The sequence below is a fragment of the Megalobrama amblycephala genome, linkage group LG8, assembly GCF_018812025.1.
Source record: "Megalobrama amblycephala isolate DHTTF-2021 linkage group LG8, ASM1881202v1, whole genome shotgun sequence".
NCBI classification, from domain to species: domain Eukaryota; kingdom Metazoa; phylum Chordata; class Actinopteri; order Cypriniformes; family Xenocyprididae; genus Megalobrama; species Megalobrama amblycephala.
In genome coordinates this window covers 3,578,896-3,597,186 of record NC_063051.1, presented here as the reverse complement: position 1 = coordinate 3,597,186, position 18,291 = coordinate 3,578,896, and the positions used below count along the sequence as shown (strand labels likewise).

The 18,291-nt window shown below is 36.5% G+C and overlaps 1 protein-coding gene across 1 annotated transcript in view; it reads left to right on the top strand.

Annotated features, from left to right (window-relative positions):
• The first annotated feature begins 4,252 nt into the window (after positions 1-4,252).
• Positions 4,253-18,291, top strand: part of LOC125273432 (metabotropic glutamate receptor 3-like) — a 19,197-nt gene continuing 5,158 nt past the window's right edge. The window contains exon 1 of the mRNA XM_048198779.1: positions 4,253-5,242. The gene's annotated coding sequence lies outside the window, so the exon portion shown is untranslated. The remainder of the gene's footprint in view (positions 5,243-18,291) is intronic.

Here is an 18,291-nt window from a genome sequence, read left to right as displayed (position 1 = left end):
TTAGTGATTGTAGTGTGTTTAATTTGACCTGGTTATATTATTTTTATGCCCCCATGTATGTAATTGATCTGTTTTTTGTTTGTTTGCGTTTTTGTTTGTTTTGTTTGTTTGTTTGTTTGTTGTTGTTTGTATTTGGAAAAGAGGAAATCAGTACCAAAAAAGAGAGATTAAGTATACGGAAGATATTCAAGTATATCAGTGTGTGTGTGTGCATATATATATATATATATATATATATATATATATATATATATATATATATTTTTTTCCCTTTCATTTTCTTACGAGAGAAACAGGGTTTTTTAACATAAGGACTGTTGTCGATAACACTTTATTTTGATAATCTATTCTACTAACAATACAATTAACTTTGCAACTACATCAAAGTCCCTCAGGCAAGTCATTTCACCCGGCGGCCATCTTTGAAATGCCTCTTGGGCAGCTATTTCAGTAATGCAAGTGCAGCTCCTATCTCTTTGAATTGGGAAATTTCTCCAAAGCTGTTCATTAAGCTTACAATTAAATTTCATATTTGAAATCACCTGTCACTTCTGTTTTAGGTTTTGGTTATGTTAATGCTTTCATGTCTTTTATATTGCTATTTCTTACAGTCATGTTTCATGTCATGTGATTCCCTGTTCCCCTCACGTGATCCTCTCAGTGTCACGTGCCTCCCCGTTCATGTGTAATGTTCTGATTGGCTCCCTTGTTTTATGTCAAATTCTCATTGGTTCATGTTTCATCAGTTCTGTCTTGTCATTGGTCTTGATTATTCACAGGTGTATCTTGTTAGTCATTATTATTTTTGTGCATAAATAGCCCTCATGTTTCCATTAAGTTTTGTCTAGCTTTGTTAAACATAACCCACTGTTGGTGAGTCTTTGTTTTCATGGTTTATGGTCAAGTTTATGTCAACTCAAGTCACTGTCTGGTTCTGTTTATTTGTATCTGTTCACATTTATTTAAATAACCTGCATATGGGTTAAATTCTGCTCACCTTCAGTGGATAACACGTTACAGAAAGCTAGGCCTCACTGTGAACCCAGTGGTTACTCTTCTGCATTTGCACCTGGGGAAATGTCCCCTGGAGGAGGATGTCAGGGACTTTTGTGAACTCTGTGATGTGGTGGATTTTAATGATATTGCGTTAAAGGGCATTTTTCGAAATGGCTTGAGTGACTTTTTAAACTATCTGATGCCCCAAAGTGACATTCCGGGGACCCTCGCTGACTATATTGTCTTTGCCTTGTTGCTGAGTGGTTCCACATTTACTGTGGAAATTGCGGACGAGGAACCCTGCAATTCGACAGCACTCACCACGCCAGAGCCTCGTCACGTCATGGCCGTCACACCAGAGTCAAGTCACGTCATGCCAGAGACACGTCACGTTATGGCCGCCACGCCAGAGTCTTGTCATGTCATGACTGCCATGCCAGAGTCTCGTCACGTCATGGTCGCTCATGGATCGCTTGACAGATCTCCTTGGTCATTGTAACTCTGTGCAGATGAGACTAAACGGCAGTGTTATGGATTCACAACTGAGGTCAATGCGAGCGGTGAGCAAGTCAAGTCCAGTGGTTCCAAGTCCAAATCCAGTGGTCCCAGAAGTCATCTCATTATCCTCAGTGCTTCCGGTGGTGGTCATCATGTGTGTGTGTGTGTGGGCCGCATACACTTCCTCAGATTAGGCGACAATCGCTGCTGCTGCTCTTGAGGCGGCAGCGACTACTATATCTCCTTCCAATGTGGCAGCGACCTCTACAGCTCCTTCTGAGGCAGTGGAGACTTCTACATCTCCTCCAGAGGCAGGGGCATCCACCTGTGAACTTTTTTCCTGCCATGTCACAGGCATGAAGGCCATTCATGAACTGTCCATGCCCCATATCACAGCCACGGAGGCCGGTCACGAACTGTCTATGTTCTCACAATTGCTCCATGATCCAGGCCTGCTCCACAGTCTAGGTCCACCTGATTCTCCATGGTCTCGTCCTCTGCTCCACGGACCAGGTCCGCCTCTGTCTCATGGTCCAGGTCCGCCACCATGCAATGATCCAGGCCCACTTCCCCTTCATGGGCCTGGCCCTCCATCCCTCCCCCTAAACCACCTCTGCTTCTCCACCCTCCTGGACTGTTTTGTTTTGATTGGGTGTTCCGCCTTCAGTGGATAACATGTTACATCACCAATGAAATCTGACAACAACGGTCTCATAAATCTTGTTTCTAAACTCTCAAATCATGACAAGCAGGTATTTATTTTTCAGGCTCTAATAGCCAAAGCGCATGCACAGTCCTAAGTATGCGTCTCGGAACACTGACTTTTGCTATAGCAACCAGAGCTTCTAATGACAGCTGCAGTGACGCAATGACTTTACCAATTGGCAATTGGCTCTTTTACTTAGAAGGCAGGACTTTCTGCCATATTGTGCGTTGCACTTTCTCCCATTTATAGTAATATACCATCTTTGTATATCAAAAGTTTTTGAATTACATGTCAACTACCTCTCATTAGAGTATTAGTAGACTGTCCTCTTAATATCTGCTAACACTTCATTTTGATGGTCCCCCAACAGACTTTCTACTGACTTTACTATGCAAGTACATTACTACATATTCTACTAATCTTAACCTTCTAACAGTCTACTAATACTCTGAGAGTTAGTTGACATGTAGCTGCAAATTAATGAGTTAGTTGATATGTAGGTACAAAGTTACTTATAGTTAGTAGAATATGTATAATGTATAAGTGGACAATCGAAATAAAGTCTAACCCTGTTGTTTGTTTGGGTTTGTATTTTTCTTAGTGTGTCTGAATGTTGGAATATCCGTTGTATCAAATTGTAATTTTCTCTTTTGGTACTAACAGTTACTCTCTGATGTTCAGCAGGTCATTTGATCTTTTTACACTGTAATTCTTCAAGAAAGTATATATAAACGGTGTGATTTAAAATGTATTTTATTCCTGGGTTTGTAACGCTATATTTTCAGCATCAATACCCCAGTCTTCAGTGTAACATGATCCTTCAGAAATCATTCTAACATGCTGATTTGGTGTTCAAGAAACTGTTCTTACTGTATTGTCAGTATTGAAAATAACTGTACTGCTTAATATGTATATTTTTTCAATATTCTTTGAAGAATAGAAAGTTCAAAAGAACAGCATTTATTTGAAAAAGAAATATTTTGTAATACTATAAGTGTCTTTACTGTTACTTTTGATCAAAATTAATGTGTCCTTACTGAATCAAAGTAATAATTTCCTTCTTTCAAAAAAAAAAGTTGTTTCTCTGTTGCCATATGCTATTCTTCTTGATGCTGAAGGAGCACTAATTGATGACAATACTGTCTGTTTTAAACCTTAGAAACCCCTGTTCTCTTTTGTCATGCATCAAGTAACTTCTGATTGGATGAGATGTGGGGGATTTACCATTGACAATACAGATCAATACAAGTGTCATATCCAAAAAGCTCAGGCAGGTTCTCCATCTCCTGAACACTTTGTCATATGATTGCTGCAAGCTAGTGAAGCACAGAAAAGGAGGAGCATTGAAGTTATGCTCTTTTTGACCTATTTTCATTGGTGCATCAAAAAGAAACCCAAAAGGTGGCCATATTGTGTCAAAAACAGAAACACACTTGCAATAGTGTTGCTGTACTGAAAAATAACCCAGCTGTGATTACCTGTGGCTGAATCAAATTTGTGCATATACTCATAACAATAGCTGTAAGCAGTGTGGTATTGCTAAATTAGATTTTGGCTATTTTTAAATTCAAAAGTGTCCCTATCTGTTTTCCATGGAACATAAGGTGACCGTTTCAGTCATTATTCACTTTCATTGTATGAACAAAGATGCCATAAAAGTAAATGGTGACAGGCTGTAAGTCCTTAACATTTCTGCTTGACTTCATCTTTTGCGTTCCACAGAAGAAAGAAATGTATAGGGGTTCGGAAGGACATGATGGTGAGGAGATCATCATGACTGAATTTTCGTTTTTAGGTTTTATCTTTTTACACTTGGAAAAAAAAGCTCTTAAAATGCTCTGAGGGGATGCACACAGTATGTTCTTTTGTACATCAGTTTATTTTTACTAACTGTCACTTACACATGCAGTGTTTTAGGATTGTTTGAGGAATATGCCATCTGTGAGTAATTTTAAAAACAAAATCTAGACGTTGGTGGCGGTCTACAACCAACCAATTTCACAAGCATGCCCTCTTTTAAGTTATAAAACATTAGGCAAAGATGAGATATGACTGGCTCGATGGGTGAGAGGTTAACAAGCAATCTATGTTCGGTTTGAGAACATCCTCATGGGAGCTCGTGCTCTCGCGCGCGCTTTCTATTCTTGTCGTGTTGAAACTTGTCCATCGACCTGAAACGGGACATTGATCCCATGATGTGTGATTCTGACAAGCCAACCTTAATATATCGCCGTCACAGACTGGTGCTTGGCCAATTAAACAAAATCGACACCATCTGACGTCTTTTGCGCATTTACATATCCCGCGTCTCGCGGAGCAGTTAGAGCAGATTGAGAGAAGTTGTTGACAGCGTAGTTGTCTTGGTAGTTTATCACATGAGGTCAGCGATCGTTTCTGTTACCGGTTAGACATGCCGTTGTAGATGTTTTCTGCCAGTGGTCAGTAAATTGGAAACGCATCTAGCATACATGCCGACTTCATGTTGTTTTTCAGTTGAAGAAATCCAGTCGATATTTCCAGCTCACCGTTTCAGGGTTAGACATCAAATCAGTGCAAATCTAATCTCATCAGAGCACGCACGCATATACACACACACGCGTCATCAATAGGTGTTAAAACTTAGGTGTATAAAAAGGTTAAGCTGTGTCACTTAAAATGTATTTCTTTAACACTCTGTAAAGAAATAAGCAAAAAGTTCTGTGTATAGTGAAGCGAGTATTCTTTAGCGTTTTTTAGGTAGGCTAATTCAGTCAAGGGGGGCAAAAAATCTCAAGGAATCCAATGACGCGCGCGACGCCTTTTCAGTACCACGGACAGTTCCACGCGCGCACAGCGTCTCCGAGGCGCGCGCTCAACGCAAACTTCCCTCGCTGAATAAAACCTGGATTCCACTGCTGGAATTCAGCCATACATTTTAAATACAACATTAGAGTAATAGGAAACTGTCACCAAGGATACGAAGAAAATACACGGACTTATAACCGATGTCTTCAAGTAGATCCGCCTGGAATCTGCCGATGAGAGGTGAACTGGACAGGTCAGGTAAGACTGTTATCATCTGAATCTTATCTGTTTATATAAATGTGTTATGTGTGATCTCTGGAAATCGGTTATGCAGACAGGAATAAACTTAACGTTGTTAACAGTTGGTTCAAATCATGCATCACATTTTGACACCTGACACAATCATGAAATAACAATAATAAGAGCCTATTAAAAAGAAATGTCCTTTTAAATTAAATTGAGTTGCATTGGTTTTTCATTTGCATAAGGAGTTCGGTTTGAGACGTTTTCAAAAAGGCAATAAATAGCAAGCGTCAGATCAGATAAACAATCGCACAGGTAACATCTCATCACATATTGCTTTGAATAGCAAAACACTCCCGCTCCGGGGTGTGTCTGTAAACGCATTTCTGTGACTGGATGTATAGAAAGCATGTACCCATTCCAACTTTATTTGTATAAAATGTGGTTTGTTGCGGTATTCAACAGTTTCGTGAAGTGAAAAAGCAGTGGATAGATTCGGATTCACAGGCTATTACAAGTTTGGTGACGCTGTTTACAAGACGAATCTTATTATAGGCAAAATTTCAACACAACACCCTCAAACTTCGAGAGTCTTATTATAAAGTCTTACATATTTAGACTTCTCTAACATGTTGCTTTATTTAAAAAAAAAAGAATTACGATTGAACAATAACATATGATAAAGTATAAAATCGTGTACATGCATTGTAATAGCTACACTGTAAACATTTCAATATATTGACGTGATATCATTTTAGCAACATCAGTAACTTCTATACATTTTATCCGTAAATATATTGTAGGCTTATTCATGCTTTTTACTTTTAAAACATTGTTCATAATATTTTACAGTAAGTAACATCTAGGCCTATCTATTAATATACCGTTTTGCTGTTAATGTATGGGTACCAATTAACAGTTTGACTGTAACATTTATTTTGTTTCTTTAGAGTTTTTACAGTGTATTTGTGATTTTGTTTTTCAACCCAGGTGAGGAAAGAGTGGTTACTGTGGAAAAGTGTCAGTGTCCCTGGTGTTTTTTTAACCATTCAAGTTTAACCTTGCCCTCGAACCACAATAATAGCGGTGTTTGTTCATGCCCTTGGTTTTGACTCTTGCCTCTATGAAACGATCAAAATCATGAATGGTTGTATCTAGGCTAAATGTGCAGGGTTTCCCACGTCTGCTGTCTCCTAAAATTGCATGCCATTAATCATCTATTAATGTTTTCGCCCATTTTTTATGAACTGTGTTAAAAATGAATGTACTAAATGCAATAGAGATGGAAATAAACACATGCCAATGACCACGTAGCCTATATGTGTTTGGCTTTTGACGAGCAGGGCTGCCCAAAACAAGCTGTGGTTTAAAAATAACAGAAACCCAAACAGAGGCGAACAACCGTTAGGCTGGTTAGTTTAAATAATTCAAGCTCGTGCTGGACATGCTCTTATATCCTCTGCTGTGAAGACTTGCGCGAGAGTCAAGAATCGTGCAAGTCTCTGCTCAGAAAGGTTGGAAAGCGAGAACTAAACCGGTTCCTTTTTAAAAAACCAGAACCGAATTATTTTCATGACGTTCGACTCCATCAACGGTTCTCGAACGTGCATTGTTTTGTCGTCGCGAGGGCTGAAATAGTCCGCTTCCCGAACGAATGACTCTTGAGTCGATTCTATATAGGCTAGTGAATCTGAATCTGTCGAATGTGTGCATATGTCATTTGTTATAGCCTAATCTAGTTTGTGTCTGTATATGTATATGTTTGATTAGTATTTTTATGTAATTTATAATTAGAGCCACTTATTGAATTATATGTATTCTGCCCCCAAAGAGTGTGAAAAGTCACTTATTAAATTTATTTCTCTCTTTTTTATATATATCTGTTCTGTTCTCCTCTGTGCAAAAGATAAATAAAGTCAATTCTTCAGGTCTCAGTGATCCAGCAAAGAGGAGATGCCTCTGTGAGCACGACGAAGCTGCGTTATCACCGCCATGGCATGTAAAAGTGCCTCCTTATCTGCAAGTAACACAACCACATTGAAAATTGATCAACAATAAAAGTAAGAATTGCTAACACGGAGTTCACCAAATGGCTTTTTAGACTGGACAACAAGCATTTTAGTGAAGAATTTACAGTGGTGGGATAAGTCACAGATGCTGACAAGTGTCTTTGGCAGGAAATAGATTAACCTCTCATGAGATTAATCTGCTGTGGGAGTGATTGATAGGTTACAGCAACGAAGTAATGGAGGTGTAAAGTGGGGGATCATAGTAGCTTAGTGTTAGTACTGTCACCTCACAGCAAAAAGGTCCCCAGTTCGAGTCCTGGGTGAGCTGGGAGACCTTTCTGTGTGGAGTTTGCATCGTCTCCCTCTTCTTCTCATTTCGTTCCAAACCTCTTGGACTTAACATAAATTAAGATATTCTGAGAAATGTGTAGTGATTTGAAACAACATGAGGGTGGGGAGAGACCATATAGAATGCAGAGAATACGCTACAGACAGTAATTAGAGAAAGTGAGAAACAAAGAACAAAGGATTATCTATATGGATGTTCAGAGCTAGCTCAGTAACTTAAAGGGTTAGTTCACCCAAAAATGGTGACTTTGTTGATCTTCAGAAAACAAATTAAGATATTTTTGATCAACAGATGGCTCAGTGAGGCCTCCATAGACAGCAATATCACTCCCTTTTTCAATGCCCAGAAAGCTACTTAAAAACGTATTTCAGACAGGACCACTTTGGCAAGTTACTTGAGTTTATTGAGCACAATTATCTTTGGCGGTATGGTTCCTTATGGGGGTTCTTGCTCCAAAATTAATTGAACATACAAGAGCATACAAAATTGAACATACAACATACAGGAGGGTTGCGAGCAGTTTGAGCATACTTACCGAGCAGCAATGCCACGTATATATGTCCCGTGTCTAATAGGAGAATGGTAGTGATTGGAGCGATTTGACAGCTGACCACGTCAGCTGGTTGCAGCACTATGCCTACGTGACCTGACTGAACTAACGCTGCGCTCGATTTAAAACAGTTCATGTTACTACAGTGTTTAAACCTTAAAGGTGCCCTAGAACGTTCTTTCACAAGATGTGTCTGTGAAGTTTCAGCTCAAAATACCCCATAGATCTTTTTTAATTAATTTTTTTAACTGCCTATTTTGAGGCATCATTAACTATGCACTGATTCAGGCTGCAGCCCCTATAAATCGAGCGCTCCCTCCCCCCCCCCCCGAGCTCTCGACTATAATACAGTGCATTTACAAAGTTCACACAGCTAATATAACCCTCAAACGGATCTTTACAAGATCTTCGTCATGCATGCTGCATGCATGCTGCATGCATGTCTCCGTGAATACAGTAAGAAACGATGGTAACTTTATTAACCACATTTAACAGTACATTAGCAACATGCTAACGAAACATTTAGAAAGACAATTTACAAATATCACTAAAAATATAATGTAATCATGGATCATGTCAGTTATTATTGCTCCATCTGCCATTTTTCGCTATTGTTCTTGCTTGCTTACCTAGTCTGATGATTCAGCTGTGCAGCTCCAGACGTCCTGCCCTTGTGTAATGCCTTGAACATGAGCTGGCATATGCAAATATTGGGGTCATACATATTAATGATCCCAACTGTTACGTAACAGTCGGTGTTATGTTGAGATTCGCCTGTTTTCCGGAGGTCTTTTAAACAAATGAGATTTACATAAGAAGGAGGAAGCAATGGAGTTTGAAACTCAATGTATGTCTTGTCCATGTACTGAACCCTTGTTTTTCAACTATGGTAAATTTACCAAGGTAAATTAAATTTTTGATTCTAGGGCACCTTTAATACTATAAAGCAACATTTTGTGTGGCAAAAATAACAAAAAATAGCAACTTTATTCCACAATATCCAGTGAAGGGCGATTTCAAAACACTACTTCATGAAGCTTCGAATCTTTACGAATCATAGATTTTGAATCAGTGATTCGGAGCGCGTATCAAACTGCCAAAGTCATGTGAACTATTGAAGTATTGAAACACTTAGGACCTAACGAAGCCTCGTTTACTGAATTTGAATGATTTTGGTGCTCTGAACCTCTGATTCAAAACAAATGATTGTTGCACCCCTGGAAAGACAAGACTCCGTCTTCTCCTTTGTACAACTTTATTCTTCTCAGTTCAATGTTGGAGTTCATATTTACACGCAAGGATTTCTTTATACATAGCCTACACACACAATCAACAGTGCACATTCGCTCTTTTTTTTTCCTGCTCACTCTTCTGCTCACCTCAAATGTATCGGTAGCAAAATCAGTCAACATAATTTAACACAATGGAACTAGGATGTAATTTTGATAAAAAAAAAAAAAAAAAATGTAAATTATAACATATTCCTAGAGTGAAACATGATTCGTAAAGATTCGAAGCTTCATGAAGCAGTGTTTTGAAATTGCCCTTCACTGGATATTGAGGAATAAAGTTGCTTTTTTGTTATTTTTGGCGCACAAAAGTATTCTCGTCGCTTTATAATATTAAGGTTGAAACACTGTAGTCACATGAACTGTTTTAAATATGTTTTTAGTAGCTTTCTGGGCATTGAAAAAGGGAGTGTCATTGCTGGCAATGCAGGCCTCACTGAGCCATTGGATTTGATCAAAAATATCTTAACTTGTGTTCCCAAGATCAACAAAGGTCTTACGGATGTTGAACGACATGAGGGTGGGTAATTAATGACATCATTTTCATTTTTGGGTGAACTAACACTTTAACTTTACATTCTCAGAATCATTAAAAATGTGTATTAATAAAGCTTTAATGGTTTAATGATGCATATGTTGCCTTAAATATATAAACAATATGAGGGTGAATACATGACGACAGAATGAAAATTTTTAGGTAACTATGTTTAAGTAAAGCTACAGATTTTACATTTTGCTTTGCCTCTCTTGGTCCTGATTTCTCAAGAGGACAATGGGCATGACAATTGAGCGAGTGTTTTCATTAAACAGATATCTATCTTATCACATCTTCGTCCCAGATAATCACAGATCATTTTATTAATCTACCACATGATTAACAGATTAGATGACTGTTTTATGAAATGAGGCATCTTAATTCACTCTTATCATTTAATAGCATAATAAAGTTTGGTTTTATTATGCTGAACTTTATGGACAAAGTGAAAACTGAATGATGAATATAACCAACTTCTACAGTATGGTTAGTGGTGCATTCCTATGGTGTTTAACTTACCACAAATAGCAAAGATCATCGATTCAACGTTGATTCAATGTTGAATCAGAGATATTTGCTTTGTGCAATGCCATTTACTCCACAGAGTATTATACTGTAGCAGCTTTTTAATGTCACCACTTTGTGAACATCAGCTAAAAATTCTATGTGAATAATGTCTTTATTTTCACAATGTCTGTCTGAGGTAATGCTAAGATCCTCTGGAATGCATCAGACACATTTGATAGCAGATGGTGTGTGTTTCTTGTCAAGCATCTGGTAAAAGACTTACAGAGAATCTCTGTGACCATGCAGATCCCAGGAGAGACTCATGCACAGAGACAGGAGGATCTGTGTGTCTTTTGTGCATCTGTGCAATAGGGCACGTGTGTATATTTGCATGTACTTCTAAGAGAAAGGGAGGTAAACTAAAACAAATGCAAATACTTAGAACTAAATGTATACACATGGTGGTGTTTCATCACAGTGGGTCTGTGCTGTCTACTTTTTCCAACTGGGTGAAAGGACCGTATGTGAGTTCACTCACACTCCCGAGAGTCAGATAAATACATAATGTGATGTATTAGGGTTGCATTAAAGTGTTTAAAGGCAAAAGGGAAACCCTGTATGCAGCATCTCACAGGTCTCCAGTGGGACATGAATAATGTAGAAGTTTAGAGAGGGAGAGGAGAGACCATATAGAATGCAGAGAAGAAGCTTTCCTTAAGTCCTTGTATTTGTAAAGGACACTGCAGACAGTAATTAGAGAATGTGAGAGACAAAGAGTGAAGCATATATATATGTATATATATATATATATATACATATATATATATATATATATATATATATATATATATATATATATATATATATATAGCTAAATGTGAGTGAAAATGCAACTGAGCAATTTCTTCATCTTTTCTGCAGTTGATTTCACAGTAGTTTGGTGTGTGGGGGGATTTGATTGGCAGCATTTTAATTGCTGTTTCCTGTCTTCTTCATGCTGTACTGGACAGGTATCATTTAAATTTTATTGTCTCTTACTGTGATCTGATAATAAGTACCCCATGTGAAAAGGTCAGTAGGATAATTCTCTTATTATCTAAAATTTACCTTCTAAAGCTTTAAAGGAGAACTGTTAGAGTATTTTGTATTATTGTTATATTATCAGATACCATAATTCAGATCAAGTTGCACTGCATCCATCTTTAGTCCTTTTCCACGGTAACACTAAGTTAAACTGGAAAAAGTCTGTTTGTAAGTATACTGTTAGCCCGGATAAGTTGAATTTACTTAAAATTTGAGGAAACTGGTTGCCCTAAAAAAATTAAGTAATGTTAACTTAATAATTCAAGTTCATTTAACTTAAAATGTTTTGTAATATTAATTACTTTGTAGTTATTACACCTATACAGTACAGTCCAAAAGTTTGGAACCACTAAGATTTTTAATGTTTTTAAAAGAAGTTTCGTCTGCTCACCAAGGCTACATTTATTTAATTAAAAATACAGTAAAAAACAGTAATATTGTGAAATATTATTACAATTTAAAATAACTGTGTACTATTTAAATATATTTGACAAAGTAATTTATTCCTGTGATGCAAAGCTGAATTTTCAGCATCGTTACTCCAGTCTTCAGTGTCACATGATCCTTCAGAAATCATTCTAATATGCTGATTTGCTGCTCAATAAACATTTATGATTATTTTCAATGTTGAAAACAGTTGTGTACTTTTTTTTTTCAGGATTCCTTGATGAATAGAAAGTTCAAAAGAACAGCATTTATCTGAAATACAAAGCTTCTGTAGCATTATACACTACCATTCAAAAGTTTGGGGTCAGTAAGAATTTTTATTTTTATTTTTTTGAAAAGAAATTAAAGAAATGAATACTTTTATTCAGCAAGGATGCATTAAATCAATCAAAAGTGGCAGTAAAGACATTTATAATGTTACAAAAGATTAGATTTCAGATAAACACTGTTCTTTTGAACTTTCTATTCATCAAATAATCCTGAAAAAAATATTATACACAAATATTTTGTACAATTGTACACATTAAATGTTTCTTGAGCAGCAGATCAGCATATTAGAATGATTTCTGAAGGATCATGTGACACTGAAGACTGGAGTAATGATGCTGAAAATTCAGCTTTGCATCACAGGAATAAATTACTTTGTGAAATATATTCAAATAGAAAACAGTTATTATATTGTAATATTGTATATATTGTAATAATATTTCACAATATTACTGTTTTTTACTGTATTTTTAATTAAATAAATGTAGCCTTGGTGAGCAGACGAAACTTCTTTTAAAAACATTAAAAATACCTTAGTGGTTCCAAACTTTTGGACTGTACTGTATATTTAAGTTCAATGTACTAAGCAAGTTAACTTGCCACCAATCAAAATTCATCCATGCCTCCCATCATGCATTGCTGCATGAATAAATTATGAGCTGAATTGTCTTAGTAATTTTCTTTATTCTCACTATTTAAATTTTGCTGTTTTTCTGTGACTTTTTAGTAGCTTGTTTTCTAATGTTCAAAGTTGATCTGTTTATCAGAATATGTTGCTTGTCACCGTTGTTGAGATTCATACGCTGATTCTTGATGTCTGTGTGTGCCTAAAATTGTATTTTTTTTTTTTTTTTTTTTGTGATGACAACTTTAAAAAAAATAAAATAAAATTGTATTGTAAAAGTTGATCTTCCGCTGTAGAATCACAGTGCTGCTGTAATCAATAATGTAAATCTAACTCAGAGATTGGGCTCTAAATGAGTTCAGTGATTCAGATCAAATAATGATTATGTGAAAACATAATCAACACCACCTGATCATCTTTTAACTTTGCTTGTCTGGTTGGTTTTAATGCAGTTAAAATTGCCCAAACAAAATCTAATATTAAAATGTCAAGGTTCAAGAGCTCAACTAAAACAAACCCTGACCTCGATGATGGTAACTTAAAAATTGTGATTTTCTCCTTTGGTGAAAAACTATAAAAAGGTAAATGTTTGGAAAAAATGTCTGTAGAACAGCCAAAACAAATGTTCCAACTGCTCATCAACAGCTCCTTGAATTCACACACATCACGACAAAATGGCGTCATTACCTGCCGCAAACCAGTGTGTAGGAGGCGTGGTCAGGAGAAAAACTTCATAATTTAAGTGCATTTAACTTACATTTATTAACACATTCAAATACACCCACAAATTAGTAGAATATACTTATATTTTATAAGTAATGCAACCAAACTTAAATATTTTAAGTATATTGTAATTATATTTTTAAGTAAATATAAAATCTGGGCTAAGAGTGTATTTTAAACTGTTTTTTAAAAGTAGTTCTGGTTTCCTTTGAAACATTAATTCAAACAGCCAAATCTAACAGCAAAGTTAAGTTTATAAGCATACAGTAGTTCACCTAAAAGTGAAAATTCTATCATTATTTATACACCCTCATGTGGTTCCAAACCTGTATGACTTAGGCTACTTTTTTCTGTTGAATACAAAAGAAGATATTTTGAACCGTTGGACCCCACTGACATTTAGAAAGGGGATATTTTTCAAAAATAACTTCTTTTGTGTTCAGCTGCAGAAAGAAAGGCATACAGGTTTGGAACCACATAATTTTGTAGTATTACACCATTTTAATTTTGGGATGAACAATCCCTTTAAACATTTTATACCCAGCTTAAAAAAAAACTACATTTACTAGAATAATAGAGTAATATGTTTAGTGTTTTTATGTTACTTGCACTTGCTCTGATTACTATACTGAAGTAGTCTTCTTTTTCTAATTATCAACAAACACTCACAATGAGTATTTACCATTAAAACTAGCTCTCTCATTAGCTTTTGGTTCCCGTAGACTCTGAAATCAATGTCCGACTAAGGGATTTGGTAAATGAGTTGTTACCAATCGATTCCAGCTTGATCCATTCAGGACATTTTGTGAAATTGGAAGGGATAGTTCACACAAAAAAATTTGTCATCACTTACTCACCCTCAAGTTTTTCCAAACTGAGTTTCTTTCTTCTGTTAAACACAAAAGCCGATTTTTATTGTTGATATTTTTTTAATGTTGATAACCAGACAGGTAGCCATTGACTTCCATAGTATTTTTTTTTTCCTACTATAGAAGTCAAGGCTAACGTCAACTGTTTGATTACCAACATTCTTTAAAATATCTTCTTTTGTGTTCAGCAGAAGAAAGAAACTCATACAGGTTTGGAACAACATGAGGGTGAGTTTAATAGGCTTTAATAGGCTGTGAATGTTTTTGTTTTTTCTCTTTCGACAAAACTTCTCTATGTTGAACATGAGTAAATTTAAAGGGTCATTTATTACTCACCCTCATGTCGTTCTACACCCGTAAGACCTTCGTTCATCTTCAGAACACAAATTAAGATATTTTTGATGAAATCCGATGGCTCGGTGAGGCCACTATTGAGAGCAAAGCCACCGAACCTCTCAAGATCCAGAAAGCTAAAGACATTTAAAACAGTTCATGTGAGTTCAGTGGTTCTACCTTAATATAATAAAGCGACGAGAATACTTTTTGTGCGCCAAAAAAACAAAATAACAACTTTTCAACAATATCTCGTGATGGTCGATTTCAAAACACTGCTTCTGAGTTTTATCTTTTGTTTTGAATTAGTGATTTGGATCTCCTATCAAATGGCTAAACTGCTGAAATCACGTGACTTTGGCGCTCCGAAGTAGTGTTTTGAAATCAAACATCACAAGATATTGTTCAAAATTTTGTTTTTTTGGCGCACAATGAACTGTTTTAAATATGATTTTAGTACCTTTATGGATCTTGAGAGGTTCAGTGGCTTTTCTTTCAATAGTGGCCTCACTGAGCCATCGGATTTCATCAAAATATCTTAATTTGTGTTAGGAAGATGAATGAAGGTTTTATGAGTGTGGAACGACATGAGGGTGAGTACAATTTTCATTTTTGGGTGAACTAACCCTCTAAATATTAAATATTTTCATGTCTTTTTTTTTAAAGAAATATGTACAACACTGTTGTATAAGAGCAACACTGTTGTACTGAATATGCAAATTTGAATTCCACTCCCATTTTTTTCTTGGCCAATCATATTAGAGGACCAGAACTGTTTAAAGTCAAAATGGATGATTCTTATTTTTTTAAATGTAATATTACAGTTTTAAATTTAAAATACTGTACATATTTTTCTTTTAAATTCATGTGCCCTCATAAACTTTATTCAAAATAACTTTCCCTCCCTCGTGCATCTCTTCTCTTCGTGTTTACTGGCGCGGGACGACCTGTCATTCACATGAGATCACAGCAATACCAAACCATAAAGATCCACCAATCCAATGAACTGCTGATGGAAAAAGTCAAATCCCGCCCTACATTTTTTCTTGTTCAAGAAGCCATTTCACCCGGATACTTCGCAATAGGGAAGAAAAGATGATCGCAACTTCCATTTAATGTTGACTTTAATAAAAATTAATTATATTATTTACCGCTTTTAACGTAGACATATTTTACAATCGTGTAATCTGTGAAGAGAATCATTGGATTGTTTCCTGGTCTCATTTCCAGACAGTGCTCAGTGCGTTTAGACTTCTCCAACAGTCATTTTGGCCCCTCGGAGTAATCTGTTGTACACACTTGATTGCAATTCCCCCTTCAAATGGTTGTTGATGATGTGGCTGCTCAAAGGGCCCTGAGTAAGGTGTTCAAAACCTCATTTGGACTGCAGCCACCGACTCTTTGGATGATTATCAAATAACGTGCCTGCTGGGTTGTGGCGTTCCTCACACTCACAGTTGTTCGAATTGGATTTGTGGTTTGGAGCTCAGAATTAAAAAGACATTTGTCAGCTTGTCGAAAAATGTACTGCAATCCAGCGATTAGCAGAAATTGAAGTTGTAATTCTGTCAGTTTATTGTTTTCAGTTTTATCACTGCCAGGATGGACTTGGCACAGCAACGGCCCAAATGTAGCGAGGACCAAGAAGCTGTCTTTTTCTTATGAGTGTGTAATGTGCGTTTATCGCATGGCTAACTGTGGAAAATGGAATTTGAAATCGAGTGTTCAGAATTCAACGGCTGTGATTGCAGTTTAACTGATGAGTGATGTGGGCTGCTTTAAATAAAGCAACAGGTTTTTCGCATAAGAACAGGTTGTCGCCGAGAGGGATTCTTGGATCGATTTAAAAGCGTAGATGCCCTGCTTCCCTGGAAATTTCCCTTTTTTTGTCATCTGAAATGTGGCCTGAAATTCATTTACATAGTTTCTCCTCTCTAATCAGTGCAGAAGAGCCCTTGTATGGAATTCCTCTCTTACCTTTTTCTCCATCTGCCCTGCGGTTACATAAAGATGACCTCTCTCCTAGATGTGCTATTACCATATTCATGCTGCTCTTTTTGCCAGCATGAGATTGAAAATACTGAAATGGATTAACACTTTGTGAGGGTTTGCGCAACTCCTCCTCCTCCTCCTTAATGTTGCTCATTCCTTCCTCTCTCTTATTTGCGTTCGGTCTCTCCCTCTGCGCTCTGCCAGCATCTCTCAGTTCCCCTGCGTTTTCACACCGCGTGTCTGGAGCAGTCTTGAAGACTGGCAAAAGCAGTGCCATCAAATTGAAGAGGCCATCTGGTGAAGCGGAAGACACAAGCGATAGTGGAGAAGGAGTGGAGAGAAGAGAGAAAGAGAGCTAGATGGGGGGAAAATTGGGCTGCATATTCAGGCAAATTTATTGGTCTTTAATTGCAATATATTTACATAATTTGAATAAATGTAAATGCTATTTTCCACTTCAGCACGGTTACACGGTGGTTACAGCGAAGTGACATATCTCTAGAGTAAATATGCAGATATCTCAGTAAGTGGAGATAAACTAAACAGCTTTAAGTCAACATTTAATCAAAATCAATCAATCCAATATACTTTCTTAAAGGGATAGTTCACCTTCTCAAAATAAAGACATTTTGTCATCACCCTTGCGTTGTTCTGAATTGGCTTTCTCCCGTGGAACACAAAAGAAAGTTATGAAAAACGTTCACTCTTCTATACAAAGAAATAGCTCCAGGGCTCCAAAAAGGGCAAAAAAGCACCTGAAAAATCATAAAAGTGCCCTTACGACTCGAGCAATATATTCTAGGTCTTATGAAACCATATATAAATGTTATTATTAAAATACAATAAATTGCTACTCATTTCCAGACTTGTTTGGATAAAATCAAATGTTTTTTGTAAAATATTTTTTCACTCATATGTTGCATTACAAGAGTAAAATTGTTCTGCATTGTTATCAGTACTCCATAAACTTATTGTTTAGTTCTCAACATTCCCTTGAAAGCTCCAATAAAAGGCGAATGGAAAGTAAATTCTAACACCCTGATTTTAAGCGTTCGGAAACGGACTTGAATGTCTGATAGTTCTCTCATCCTAGTGGAAAGTAATTGGAAAAGCATTGTTTTATTACTTATTTGCACTAATGGAAGGCTTATGGATGTTAGATGTTGTCCTAGCTAACAAAAACATATTGTAAGAACATCTTTTTCAAAGTTTTTTCTTGGTTATGCAAACGTTAAGGGAACATTCTATTATGGAAATGTTACTTTCAAATGTTCTGTGAAATGTTTTGATGAACGTTTTACAAAACACATTCCATCAACGATGTATTAATTAATGTGTTTTTTTGCTAACGTTTTGATAACATTATAAAAGACCAGGTAATTTTGAATGAACATTAATGTTACATCAACATGAATGTCTATTAATGTTATTGGAAGGAACTTTAATACCGCAAACATCTTTCTAGCAACAAAAGTGCTCACATATA